The 13,430-nt window shown below is 45.1% G+C and overlaps 1 protein-coding gene and 1 pseudogene across 3 annotated transcripts in view; one reads left to right on the forward strand and one right to left on the reverse strand.

Moving 5' to 3' along the window:
* Positions 1 to 13,430, reverse strand: part of ZNF445 (zinc finger protein 445) — a 64,218-nt gene that overhangs the window by 25,969 nt on the left and 24,819 nt on the right. The window contains exon 2 of one of the 3 annotated variants that reach the window (XM_030830220.2): positions 8,298 to 8,419. The gene's annotated coding sequence lies outside the window, so the exon portion shown is untranslated. Of the gene's footprint in view, positions 1 to 3,188; positions 3,310 to 8,297; positions 8,420 to 13,430 lie in introns of those variants that run through there. The other 2 variants (XM_030830219.2, XM_060307291.1) reach the window with 2 other exon arrangements.
* Positions 6,293 to 6,649, forward strand: LOC115838924 (transmembrane protein 14C pseudogene; annotated as a pseudogene).

Consider the following 13,430-nt stretch of genomic DNA (forward strand, 5'->3'; position numbering starts at 1 on the left):
GGACCAATCCCATTTAACATCTTCTTACACAAAAACTTGTACATGATAATATGAATATGGAACAAAGTAACAGCCAGATCCTTAATAGTGATTTTCAGGATGGAGGATGGAGAGGTGAGAGAAAAGGAAAAAAGAGAAAAGTACATATACAATAAGGACAGTATTTTAGAACAATCTCTAAATACACATTTGACTGTGTCGTTATACAGATGTGGAGAGATGAAAGAAAGGAACGGCAGCAGCAAAATGTTTATGTGGTTATCTCAGGATGGTGTGACTTCAGATGATTTATATTTGCTTCTTTATCCTGTTCTTTATGATAGTATTTCAAATACATTTTTATATGATCTGGTAAAAACTACAGAGCTGCATTTGTAAAAAAAAATACAAGCTTTGGAAAGCTTAAAGAAAATGAAACATATCTTACTTTCAGAACGTTTCAGAGCCTGGTAATATATTAATTGGGAATCTCCAAGAGTATCTGCCAATAGAATGGCACTATAGTACTCCCCATTTTTCAGTATGACACATCTTTAAGAAATGCTATGTCAACAGATGTGTCAAAGAAGGATTATTTTTAAATTATATCTAAGTCATTGGTGTTCTATGAATTTGTTTTCTTTCTTACATACCTTTTAGGTTACATACCTTTTAGGTAATATATTCAGAAATTTCAATGATGTGCCTATTGTTCCCTTTTTCCCCAATTACAGTGTAAACTTCATAAGATCAGGATTCTGAACTGCCATATTTATTACAATAGGTCCCCATTACCTGACACACAATAGGTAATCAATAAATATTTGCTCACGCAAGAGGGAGGGGATATGGGCACACATGTATACATATAGCTGATTCACCCTGTTACACAGCAGAAAGCAACACAACATTGCAAAGCAATATGCAATGTAATTTTGATTTCCTTTTAAAATCCCCATTAAGTAATCTCTTGTTTTCATCTTTTTCCTGCCAGTGAGAGAGTACATAAGGTTTATTTTATACACTAATAATAAACAAACAAATTTCTAAGACAATTGCCACTAAAGAAAGATTGCTTCTAGTACACATTTAAAATGTTAAAATAATATTTATACCAATTTGCCAATTAAGAAATGAACTCAACCTAGTGCCCAAAATTTGGTTTCTCAATACCATTCTACAATAAACGAAACCAGGAATCCTTGCAGAAATGGTTGATTCCAGGGCTGGGGGAGGTGAAAATACAAGATGAACAGCTTGTGGTGCCTGAAAATCAGAGAAAGACACAAAAAAGGAAAGGAGCATGTAAGGGGAAACAGGAGCCAACTTGAAAGAGTTCCCAATGGCCAAAGTTAGAATAATTTAGTGACTGCCCTAGTGGGGCAGTGGATAAGACTCCGCACTCCCAATGCAGGGGGTTGGGGTTCGATCCCTGGTCAGGGAACTAGATCCCACATGCATGCCACAACTAAGAGTTCACATGCCACAACTAAGGAGCTGGCGAGTTGCAACTAAGGAGCCCGCCTGCCACAACTAAGGAGCCCACGAGCCGCAACTAAGACCCCACACAACCAAAAACAAAGAGAGTAGTATACCAGTAAGAAGACATATCGATATCATCCTCAATCTAAGCAGAACATCTGACAAAACCAAATCGAGAGGGTCACTCTAAAATTACAAATACAAAATACTTCAAAATCATGAAAAACAAGTAAAACTGAGGAACTGTCACAGACTGAAGGAGACTAGAAGACGTGACAACTAAATGGAATGAGGGATTGTATACTGGATCCTGGAACAGAAAAAGAACATTAGCGAGACAGTGATGAACTCTGGATAAATCAGCAGTTTAATTAATAGTATTGGACCCCTGCAAATTTCTTAAGTTTGATGACTGTACTGTAGTTATGCAAGACATTACCTTTAGGTAAACCAGGTAAAGATATAAGGGAACTCTGTAAAGTTATGACACCCTCTGTGTGTCTGCAATTATTCAAAATAAAAAGGGTTTGTGTGTGTGTGTGCGTGTGGTACGAGCACCTCTCACTGTTGTGGCCTCTCCCGTTGCGGAGCACAGTCTCCGGATGTGCAGGCTCGGCGGCCATGGCTCACGGGCCCAGCCGCTCCGCGGCATGTGGGATCTTCCCGGACCGGCGCACGAACCCGTGTCCCCTGCATCGGCAGGCGGACTCTCAACCACTGCGCCACACTTTTAAGAAGGTGAACATTCTCTGATTTCTTAGGCCAATGTAAGTGAGAAGACAGTAGAGTGGTTTTAGGTTACAGCTTTACCTTGTGTTTAAAAACTGTATTTTATATAGTATTTTCATTCTGAAAACAATCAACCTAATACACATCACTTGTTGAGCATTTACAGCTTCATGTAATGTGTACTATGGAAAACAAAATTTTTTTTTAAATTATACTTGCAAAAATATGTCTCAGTGGTGTCACACTGCTGGCCCCAAATTTAACCAATATATGAACAAATGCATTCCACAAGTTGAAGACGATATAATTTTCAAAAAGCAATAATATTAATGTACATAATGGCACTGAATTATACACTTTTAAATGGCTTAAATGATCAATTTTTATGTATCGTGTGGTAAATGTTATGTGCATTTTATCACAATACTACTAAAAAAAGCTTTTTAAAAGCAACAGTATACAAATACGGAATCATGTTGTACACCTAAAACCACTATGTTGTTCTATGTGGATTACACCTCAATTTTTTTAATTAAAAATAAAATATATGGATTATATATCTTTAAAAACCAGTAAAATAATCCCACTTCTTAAAAATATATATTTGTACATGTATAAGAGTTTGCATAATCGTGCACAAATTTTAAAAGGTCAGGAAGCCTCCGAACGAAAACAACGGATTGCGGGTACTTTCACTTTTCTAACGCTCACCCGCGTCATCTAATTACATGTTATGAATACGCTTTGTTTGCATAATTGGGAGAAGTGATAAAACACAGAAACCATTACTCCAGATTCCCGCCCCGGGCAGCGAAGCGCAGGCAGATACGCCCTCACCGCGGCGGTTGGGCTCCCAGGCCAGACCCCAGCCCGGGCGCAGCCTCCAGGCCGAGCCTCACCGGCCGCCCGCCGGGAACCCCGCGCCCCCAAGACAAGCCCCGCCGTCCCGCTCCCCCCAACGCCGCCCCGCCGCCCCGCCGCCCCGCCGCCCCACTCACCGACTCCCGCGGCCGCGAGCTCCTAGGTGCCCTGACCACACGGCCCAGGCCGCGCCAGTAGCCCCGCGCCCGGCTCGCCTCTGGCCCGTATCGCGCAAGCGCGTCACCGCCCCGGGCCTCTCGGCCTCTCTAGGAAGCTGGGAGGGCCGACGTCTCGGCTTCTCCCAGGACCAAGTGCCCTGCTGGACGACCTCTGAGCCCAACGCAGGAGGTGGTCCCCACACACCCCACCTAACCCACTGGGCGCCTGTCTTCTCTTGGTACCCCAGAGCTCCATCCGTCTTATCCTGTTTTCCTACACCCCTCCCCATTTGTGTGCAGGGCATCCCTCCAGGGCTGCCTCCCCCCAGGGAAGAACGGGATCAAAGCCAGGGGTCAAATCAGAGACCAGCAAGATCTAGATTACCAGGCTGGCCAGGAGGAGCTGTAAAGGGGACCACTCATTACCCTCTGGGGCCCCGTTCAAGGAGGGGAACCAAATCCTAAGGAAGGCTCCGTTCAGGACAGTCCCTTCCCCCATCACCACCACAACCAGGGATACTTGCTCATTCCCAGTCCACAGGCACACAAAATTTTTCCTGACCACAGCTTTCAGCTGTTTTCTCCCGTTAACAAAATTCAACTGAGTAAATTTTAAAGCCCTTTTGGTTTTAATTAGCAATTCATTGTGGTGCTCCAAGGATAACGGACAAGATAAACTCAAAGGGCCAACATCGAGGGACAGGAAGTTACCGGGCTCTTATCACTGTCATGTAGCAACCATTACAATATCCCTGATTCCTCCCAAGTGTCATGCCCTGTCCCTTTCCCAACCCATATAAGGAAAGGTATTTGCCCCGTTCTTCTCCTGCTCTGCCACACTGTTAGTATGCATACCCTGCCCAATCAGCAGGTGACTCGTAACTTCCTTTGTTCCCTGGATATAAAAACAGACCAGTAACACTTGCTCCGGGTCGGCTCTCCCTGATTATCAGGAAGCCGGCCTGCTCTTCTGGCAGCGACCCTTCCCTTTAATAAATTCTATCTTCTTTACATTCTGCCTTGTATCTGGAAATTCTTTCCCAACCCGCGTTGGGACCATGACATTCCTGAGTCAGACTGCATCCAATTTAGCAGGCAGAGAGGGGCTCTGAAGAGTATACAAAGCAAGAGGTTTTATAGGCAGAAGGGAATAGAAATGAAGGACCATTGGAACAATTCTTTATAGTTAACCTAGGATATGGCAGTAGGTGCATTCGTAAGTTAAGACTTATGAACGGGTAACTAGTCTCATGGGTGCTGGGAATACGTCAGGGAAGGTTTTCATCATTGTTTGGGGACTAACAGAGCATAGAGGCTTCCTGGACCTAATGATTATTAAACGATACTTATTAACTAAAAAGCCCTTGATGACAGAGAAGTGATTCACTGCACGGTACAGTACAGAAGTGATTCACTGCACAGTACAGTCCTGAGTAGGGTCAGTGAAAAACAGTAGAAATTGTAAGGGCCCAAGATGGCATCAGTTATGCTAACAGCAACACACCGGGTCTGGTACAGGGAACGGTTAGCCCCCGGGTGATTTGGTCTAACGTGAGGCCTTGTGTGGCCTCGGATTTTAATGGATATTGAGATAATTTGGGAAGAGGTTTAGTTACATCTATCTGAATATTTATAGGTTCTGCACTTTTTAATCTCCCAATGTCAGTATTAGAGGTAGCCCGCAGATATTAGGGTAACTGATTAAATTAGGGATTTTGGGCTGGAATTCTTCCTCTCTATACCAAGGACAGATTGTAGGGCACATAAAAAGATATCCTTTCCAGTGGTTAGGACTCCATGTTTCCATTGCCAGGGGCCTGGGTTCGACCTCTGGTCAGATAACTAAGATCCCGCAAGCTGCGCGGCCAAAAAAAAAAAAGAGAGAGAGAGTTATCCTTTCAAAGTGCTCAGCTAACAAATGGGACCTAATTAAACTTATAGGCTTTTGCACAGCAAAGGAAACCATAAGCAAAAGGAAAACACAACCTAAGGACTGTGAGAAAGTATTTGCAAACGATGCGACCAATAGGGCTTAATTTCCAAAATATACAAACAACTCAAAATTTGGTCAGACCTGTGACTTCCCATCTATTTTCTGCCTTTTAATCAATCCACTTACCTCAGGGGAGAAAATACATTTACCAATAAGGCAGTTAGAGCAGGTTGGGCAGCATCATCTATTGTATGGAAATCAGAATGCCATAGGAAGAGAGCTTCCAGATGGGCTTTAAAGTCTGCCCTAAATTCATCTTTCTTTTGTTTGCAGGTGTGAATAATAGAGCAACCACTTCAGGCAGGGAAAACCTTGAGAAGAGCTTTTAAAAGATCCACTGCTATTTTGCGAGCTTTTTCTGGTCCACAAGGGGACCATGTTGGAGATCCAGGATCTTGAGTATCATTCTCAGAGTTACACCATTCTGCCTCCTGCATCCATTCTGGGGCTTTCCTACATGTGCACAAGCTGGTGAAGATCTGACAGCCCAGATTAGGACTCAATTCTTCAAAATACTTTTGGGGATGCTCCCTGTGTTTAGGAAAAATTCTTTAACTGTGGCCCTTAGTCTGTGACAAAGGACTGAAAGATACCCAAAGGAGATCATTAAAAGTTAAAGGCTTCCCTGGTGGCGCAGGGGTTAAGAATCCACCTGCCAATGCAGGGGACATGGGTTCGAGCCCTGGTCCGGGAAGATCCCACATGCCGCGGAGTAACTAAGCCCGTGCGCTGTAACTACTGAGCCTGAGCTCTAGACCCCCGAGAGCCACAACTACTGAGTCTGAATGCCACAACTACTGAAGCCCGCGCACTAAAGCCTGTCTTCCGCGACAAGAGAAGCCACCGCAATAAGAAGCCCGCGCACCGCAACAAAGAGTAGCCCCCGCTCAGCGCAACAAGAGAAAGCCCGTGTGCAGCAACGAAGACCCAGCGCAGCCAAAAAATTAATTAATTAATTTTAAAAAGATGTTAAAAGTTAACTTTGGCGACTCTCCACCCCAAGGCATGTGCGCCCTTGTCGGCCAGTGCAGACCTTCGGGAAGGAGGTGCAGGCCTGGTGTAATCTGTCTGGACAGAGTGAAAGAGAACAATGCAGAAGGACTCCAGCCCACTAGTGCCTTTATATTGTATTGGTTTTGGCTACGCAGCACTGGTTGCTTCGGGTGGGATAAGTGGGATCACTGGTTATGCAAAAGCAGGCAGTGTCCCGTCTCTGGCTGCCGGGCTCCTCTTCGGTGGTTTAGCGGGCCCGGGTGCTTATCAGGGGTCTCAGGACCCAAGGAACATTTAGGTTTTCTTCGTTACATCTGGAACCTTGGCTGGCATTATGGGAATGAGATTCTACCACACTGGAAAATTTATGCCTGCAGGCTTAATTGCGGGAGCCAGTTTGCTGATGGTCGCCAAACTTGGAATTAGTGTGCTGGGTAAACCCCATCAGTGGTAGTCATGGCCCAGATTGGACTCATGAAGAATTTTTAAACTTCCACTATTTTTAGTGTATTAAGATAAATGAGTACAGCATTTTCACATATTCTGACATTTTATTTAAAACAACACTGAACAAAAACAAACAACAAAAAACAACACTGAACTTTGCAGAGAAAAAAGTCAGTCATTATCATTACAACCCTAAAGAGGTGGATAAAGTATAACATAAGAGCTTCTTCCTGTATTACCCTCATACAGTTTGATTCTTGTGTGTTGGTGTTATCTGTTCTTTCTGTATCTACAGGTAATATCTCCAGGGATAAAATGTTAGGTATCACCACTGGGGCCCCTGAAACCCCCGTGTCCTGCTCAGAGGAACAGTCTGAAAAAGATCTCTTAATGAGATTTAGGGTATCTGTTCTTTTGCTTATCTTAAAGCACAGACTTACTTTGAAATTATGTTAAATGAAATCAATGAAAATAAAGTTTACTATAAGCACAAAATAAAAATAAAATAAAAGGTAACTAATAGTCTCTTCAGAGTGGAAAGGCGATTCAGATAGAGGATTCGTAGACTGGGAGTACTCAGGTAAAGGAAGATAGATGGGAGTGGTAAGAGTCACGTCAGTCTTACAGCCTTTGGTTTGGGGTAACTCTTGTGTCTTTAACTTTTCATTAGTGCTTTTATTAAAAAAAATTTTTGGCCCTGCGGTATGTGGGATCTTAGTTCCCCGACCAGGGATCAAACCCATGTCCTCTGCATTGGCAGCTTAGAGTCTTAACCACTGGACCGCCAGGGAAGCCCCTTCATTAGTCTTTTGCAATGAATCTTTCAATGAAGCTATTTTGGAATCTTGAAGCCTTTTGGAGGCTTCTGCATATCAGTTAAAATAACAGGTATCCCATTCTGTTGGTTTGATTTGGGAACACTCGATTACAATTGTACTTTTTGAATGAATGGCCTTGTCTAACTGAAATGTTCCCCATAATGGTCATTGTAAATCTAGGTTGTCTTTAGTAAGACTTTGACATTTTTGTATGTATCTATAGCTTCCAGGACCATAGTTCTTAGACGTAAAATAAGCACGTGTGCCAGAAGATAGAACACTCAGTTCTTTGGAACTTGAGGACCCTATTTCTTCAGTGAAGCCTTTGGTCTCTTGGAACCAAATTCATCCCTAACAGGAATGTGCCACTGGGTTGGAGATTCTGTGATGTTTTATGTTTTACAGGGCATCTCATTGCACAAAAATTTTCTTGAGGTTGGCAGGTGACCTAGTACTGATCTAACCCATTCCCTAACCAATTTATCCTAGAATGGGGGTCTTAGATTAGATGGTGAGCTCAAACAGCTTTTAGGTGCTCAACCTGAATGTATCTTTTGCAACTTTGCCTTCCAAGATTCCCTTTAACAATAGATCGATCATTCTTTTACCTTATGTGTGTATCAGCAGAAACCAATAATAACTGAGCAGGAACTAGACCTGTGGATGTCAGCAGTAACCAAAGAAATGGTATTGTGGACTGACCAGGAGCTAGGGACTTGTGCTCTGTTAAAGCCTCCTGTCAGTCCAGACTGCCCTGTTAACCCTGGTCTGGAAAACCAATGAGAGCAGCAAGCTCAGATGCAAAGGGAGCAGAGCTCAGATCCAAGAGAAACTTACCCATGGCCTTCAGAAGCAGCGAGAAAGAGAACAAAATGGTTCAGCAGGTGCCAATGCCTGTGTTTCCCATTGTCCTTGAGGATGTTAGTAGACTCCCTTGGATCCCACTGTCATCACCAAAACTGTTAAAGAACAAAATTCAATGAAGTAAATTAATTTTATTGGCCTTGGGACTTCCCTGGTGGCGCAGTGGTTAAGAATTTGCCTGCCAGTGCAGGGGACACAGGTTCGATCCCTGGTCTGGGAAGATCCCACATGCTGTGGAGCAACTGAGCCCATGCACCACAATTACTGAGCCTGTCCTCTAGAGCCTGCGAGCCACAACTACTGAGCATGTGCACCACAACTACCAAAGCCCGCGCACCTAGAGCCCGTGCTCTGCAACAAGAGAAGCCACCACGATGAGACACCCGTGCACCGCAACGAAGAGTAGCTCCCACTCGCCGCAACTAGACAAAGCTCGAGCGTAGCAACGAATACCCAACACAGCCAAAAAAATATTTTAAAAATTAAAAAAATAAATAAAGATCTTATTGGCCTTAATTCAGCAACTCATGAATCAGACAGCACACAATTTAGGAGATAGGCATGAGCTCCAAAGAGCTACGCAATGCAAGAGATTTCATAGGCAAAAGGGAGCAGGAAAAAGGAAGTTATACTAGACAAAAAGGATATTGGTCATTGCAAGGTTACTCTCCTTTACAAGGGAATGGCAGGGCTCTATCAGGCAGATTACCTATCTAGTGCTGATCAGGAAATTCCTGAGGGAATGGGACTGGTTTAAAATTCCATTTCTGGGAGGGCCAAAACTTTAAATTAAGTTTGATTTTGGTCACATGGGGCTTAGCATGAGCTACTCCATTTTGGGCCTGTTGTCTCATCTTTAAAACTCCTATAGGTGAGTTCTAACAGGGTTCACCTAGTGGGTGAACAATGGTGCTATCTGCCAGTATGTAGAATTCTGGAGGGGTAAGTTTGTGGGTAGAGAGGCTGCTTGAAGAAGGGCTGAAGTCACATCAGGAGACTGCTCAGTCCCTGTAGGAGCAAATGTCTTCTATTGACAGCATCAGAGAACCTGGAGGGTGTGGAGCCAATGCCGTAAAGACCACCTGCTGCCATTGGAGGACACGTGCAAGCTGCTGTGTCAAGGGGCCAGGTAGCTGTCCTGGTTGCCCTCTGGTACGTGCATCTTAGTGCCAGGCCTCAGCATGTTGCCAACTGATGTTTCAGTAGGAGGGATGCTCATCTGTGCGCTGAGGCTCTGTTCCAGTCGTCTGAATCACACCAGGTTCTTTGTCAATGCCCCAGCCACCAAGGATGGAAAGAGAGAATGGATCCTGGCACCAGAGAGCTATTGATGCGATGGAAGAGAAACCAACGGCACATGAAAACTGAATAACTGAGGAGAGTTCAAGGGGTGACATGTAAAATTGTAACTGTTAAGGAAATGGGCCATGAGGTGGTACAAAACCCCAAGGCTAACAATATTTGAAATAGTAAAAACAAAGCAACAGGCCCAAAATGGAGTAGCTCATGCTAAGGGTCAAGCCACCAAAATAAAACTTAACTAAAAGTTTTGGGGGAATTTCCTGGTGCTGCAGTGGGTAAGACTCCATGCTCCCAACGCAGGGGGCCCAGGTTCGATCCCTGATCGGGAAACTAAATCCCACATGCATGCCGCAACGAAGAGCCCACATGCTGCAATGAAGAACCCACATACTGCAACTAACACCTGCTGCAGACAAAATACATAAATAAATTTTTTTTTAGTTTTGCCTCCTCCAGAAGTGGAATTTTAAACCAGCCCCAGTCCATCAGGAATTTCCTGATCAACACTAGTTAGGTAATCTGCCTGATAGACCCCTGCCATTCCCTTGTAAAGGAAAGTAACCTTATAACCAACCCACTTTTTTGCCTTGTATAACTTCGTTGTTCCTGCTCCCTTCTGCCTATAAAAGTCTTTCATTTTGCAAAGCTCCTCAGAGCTCCTTTCTATCTGCTAGGTTGGATGTTACCTGATTCATGAATTGCTGAATATGGCCAACAAGATCTTTAAAATTTGCTCAGTTGAATTTCATTTTTTAATAGGAAGCTATGACCACCTGTAGGAGGAGGCTACCTGACAGAAGCTGTGGCCTTCAGTTTAGGGACATACTCAACCCATGGTCCAATACAAAGTGAGCTGGGGGAATAAGTACCTGAAGCTGACTCTCCCTCTGGCCTTCTGCCAGAGCCTGCCCCTGGTCCAACCCAACTGGAAGCTGGAGGGCAGTCCAAGAAGGTCATCTTTCCAAGTCTTAAGGCAGGGTTGAGAAGAACCAAGAGTTAATATAGGGGGGCGGGGGAAGGTGCCACTGGAAAATATCCAAAATACCCAAAAAGGAAAATGGGGACTGCTCGTCTATGCCTAATGTGTCCATGAATTTCCTTTTGAACTATGTGAAAGGAAAATAAAAATGGAGTCAGTATTGCTAAGAGAGCTCACTCAGATGGAGCCAGGAGGTAATTGAGGAAGTGGGACTTATACACATCTCAGCCAGGATGGAATCTGAACTTTTGACCACTTATTGACTTATAAAGGCAGGCATCCAGAACATCTACACAATGTTCCAGAAACTTAAGATACTTAACAGACCCTTACCCTAAATAAATCATGACAGCCTATCCCTTAAGGGCAAATATTTCCTTTTTGCATTAGAGCCGATCATAATCCTTGCAAGACAACTTTAACAATCTTGTGGCTTTTGCCTTTATAAGTCTCTGATTCTTTCTCTTCTTCAGAACACTCTTTCGGTTTTACCCAAATCTGTGTCTCCCAATTTGCAATTCCCAAGACCCCAAATAAAGCTCTTTGTTCTATGGACACAGAAAAATTAGGATCGCTAAGCCAAAGAGTGCTGCTCACCACCCGATTCTGCAAGGGTTAAGTCATAACCCACTGCAGTTGCTGACCTGACAGTTGCACTCCAAAAGGAATTTAAAGAAAAAAACAGGATGAGGCACCTTGTGCTTTGGATACACGTGAACAGGCAGGCCCACAGATAGTTAGATGTATATCTCAGGGAAAATTTTAATGGCCCTGGATTTCTGAAACTTCCCATATATAGAAAAGCACTAAAACTATTAACTTGAGATGTCTGTTTTTTATGATTTGCAGTATCTTTTTCTTTTGATGCACGCGTTTGAAATTCTGTACCAAGATGTATGCTTGACTACACTTATTTCCTAGCCATATATAACCTGGCTTCTCCCCTACCTCTTCAGAGCAGTTCATCAGACCTGAGTGGCTCTCTCCTAGGCTTTAGTCCTCAGCAAGACCCCAGATAAAACTCAAACTAACTAACTCAAACACTAACTTTGTGTCTTTCTATAAGTCAACAGTTCTTTGCAGCCTTGGTACTAATTATTGTTCGACAAATAATGTTCCAGATAACTTGTCTCGGTAGGGGTGGGGCTGAAGGGGGTGGTGGGGTAGGAAATGAAAATTCATAACCACTCAAAGTAAAGAGTTGTTTGTTTTGTCTGTTTGAGAACACAATGTTCCCATCACAGAGGAGCTCGAGCAGGTTCTGTGTTTGGGGTGTGCTTATGTCACAGGACAGCAGCTAACATGGACAGCACCCAGACTGGTGTGGTCAAACAGATCCAGCAGATCGGCCCCTCCAGCGTTTGCACCGCTGCAGAAGCAGTCTCTTTGCTCTGTTTGCTCTGCTCAGAGAGCAGCTCTGTTTTGAAGTCCTGCCCAGCGCCCTGAGGCTCAGCCCACCTCGGCCACTACCTGATTTCCCTGAGAGCCACAACACAGAGCCTGTAACAAGGAGATCTCTTCCGTCCTCCGGTTGGGGGCCTATTCTTGGAGCTCTGTTTCCTGAGTGCTTTACCTCCTTCCACTTTGGGCCAGTTTGCTTGGCAAGGAGCCCTGGGCAGAGCTTCTCCAACTTTAATGTGCATAGGAATGCAAATCACTTGAGGTTAAACAGGCTTAGCTGGTTAAACTGCAGATTCTAATTTGGGAGGCGAGGGAGGGGGCAAAGACTATGTCTGACAAACTCACAGGTGTGAGCGTGTTGTGTTCCTGTACCAGGCTTTGAGTAGCAAAGAACTGTGAATGTAAATCACTGGCTCTTAATTCTGCTGCACAGTATAATCCTCTGGGGAGCTCTTAAAGCGTTTATATTGCACATCAGTGTAAGGCCAACTGGCCCGAGGCAGGGGAACACAATCAGATTCACAGGTTGCATCAGACCGAAATTCTCCGGACCACCCAGTTCCAGAAACTGACCTGGGGAGTTTGCACCCGGCCCAGCCTTCCCGCCTTTCAAGGGGCGGGACTAACGGTCCCCCAGGATACCCGAAAAGACCACCAAATAAGGAACACCCTGCGCCCTCCCAGATTCACCACACCCCTTTCCCTTCTTCCCCTATAAAATCTTGCCCAACCCTCGCCCAGGTGCGACTTCTCTGGCCCCTTTCTCTCGGACCAGTGAACCTCGCCCGGGAGCGCTCCCTAATAAAGCTCACTTGAAGCTTTCCTCTGTTTCAAGGTGCCGTTTGTTCAGATCCGACCTTACATTTGGTGCCGAAACCTGGGAGGGGTACCAAGCCCCGCGGGTTACCGCGCGGGCCGCTCCTCCCCTCCCCCAGGAGACAACCAGGGAACCTCTACTCATCCACCCGATCCGGCAGAAAACGGGGTAAGTCCCCCTCCCTTGTTCCCTCCGACTCCCAGAGTCCCTGCCCACCGAACTCCCTGTCCTTAATCCTCCTCTCTCCGGGCCTCGGGCAACTGTGGACACGTCCCAATTGCCTGACCGCTCTCCGACCCGTCGGGCCTCAGGTGATTGTGGAGACGTCCCAATCGCCTGACCGCCCTCCGACCTGCCGTGAATTGGAGACTGAGACCAGGGACGCCTCTCTCACCCAGGGACAGACTGGGGGTCATGGGAACCTCACAATCGAAACCAGATCCTAAGACGCCCCTGGGGTGTCTCCTTGCCAATTTTACAGCCCTCGCTATTTTCCTGAAGGGACTTTCGATTTTAACATCCTCCGTGATCTAGATAATTACTGCCGCAGGACGGGCAAATGGTCTGAGGTCCCCTATGTCCAGGTTTTTTGGTATTTGCCCTCCCG

The sequence above is a fragment of the Globicephala melas genome, chromosome 11, assembly GCF_963455315.2.
Source record: "Globicephala melas chromosome 11, mGloMel1.2, whole genome shotgun sequence".
Classification (NCBI taxonomy): Eukaryota; Metazoa; Chordata; class Mammalia; order Artiodactyla; family Delphinidae; genus Globicephala; species Globicephala melas.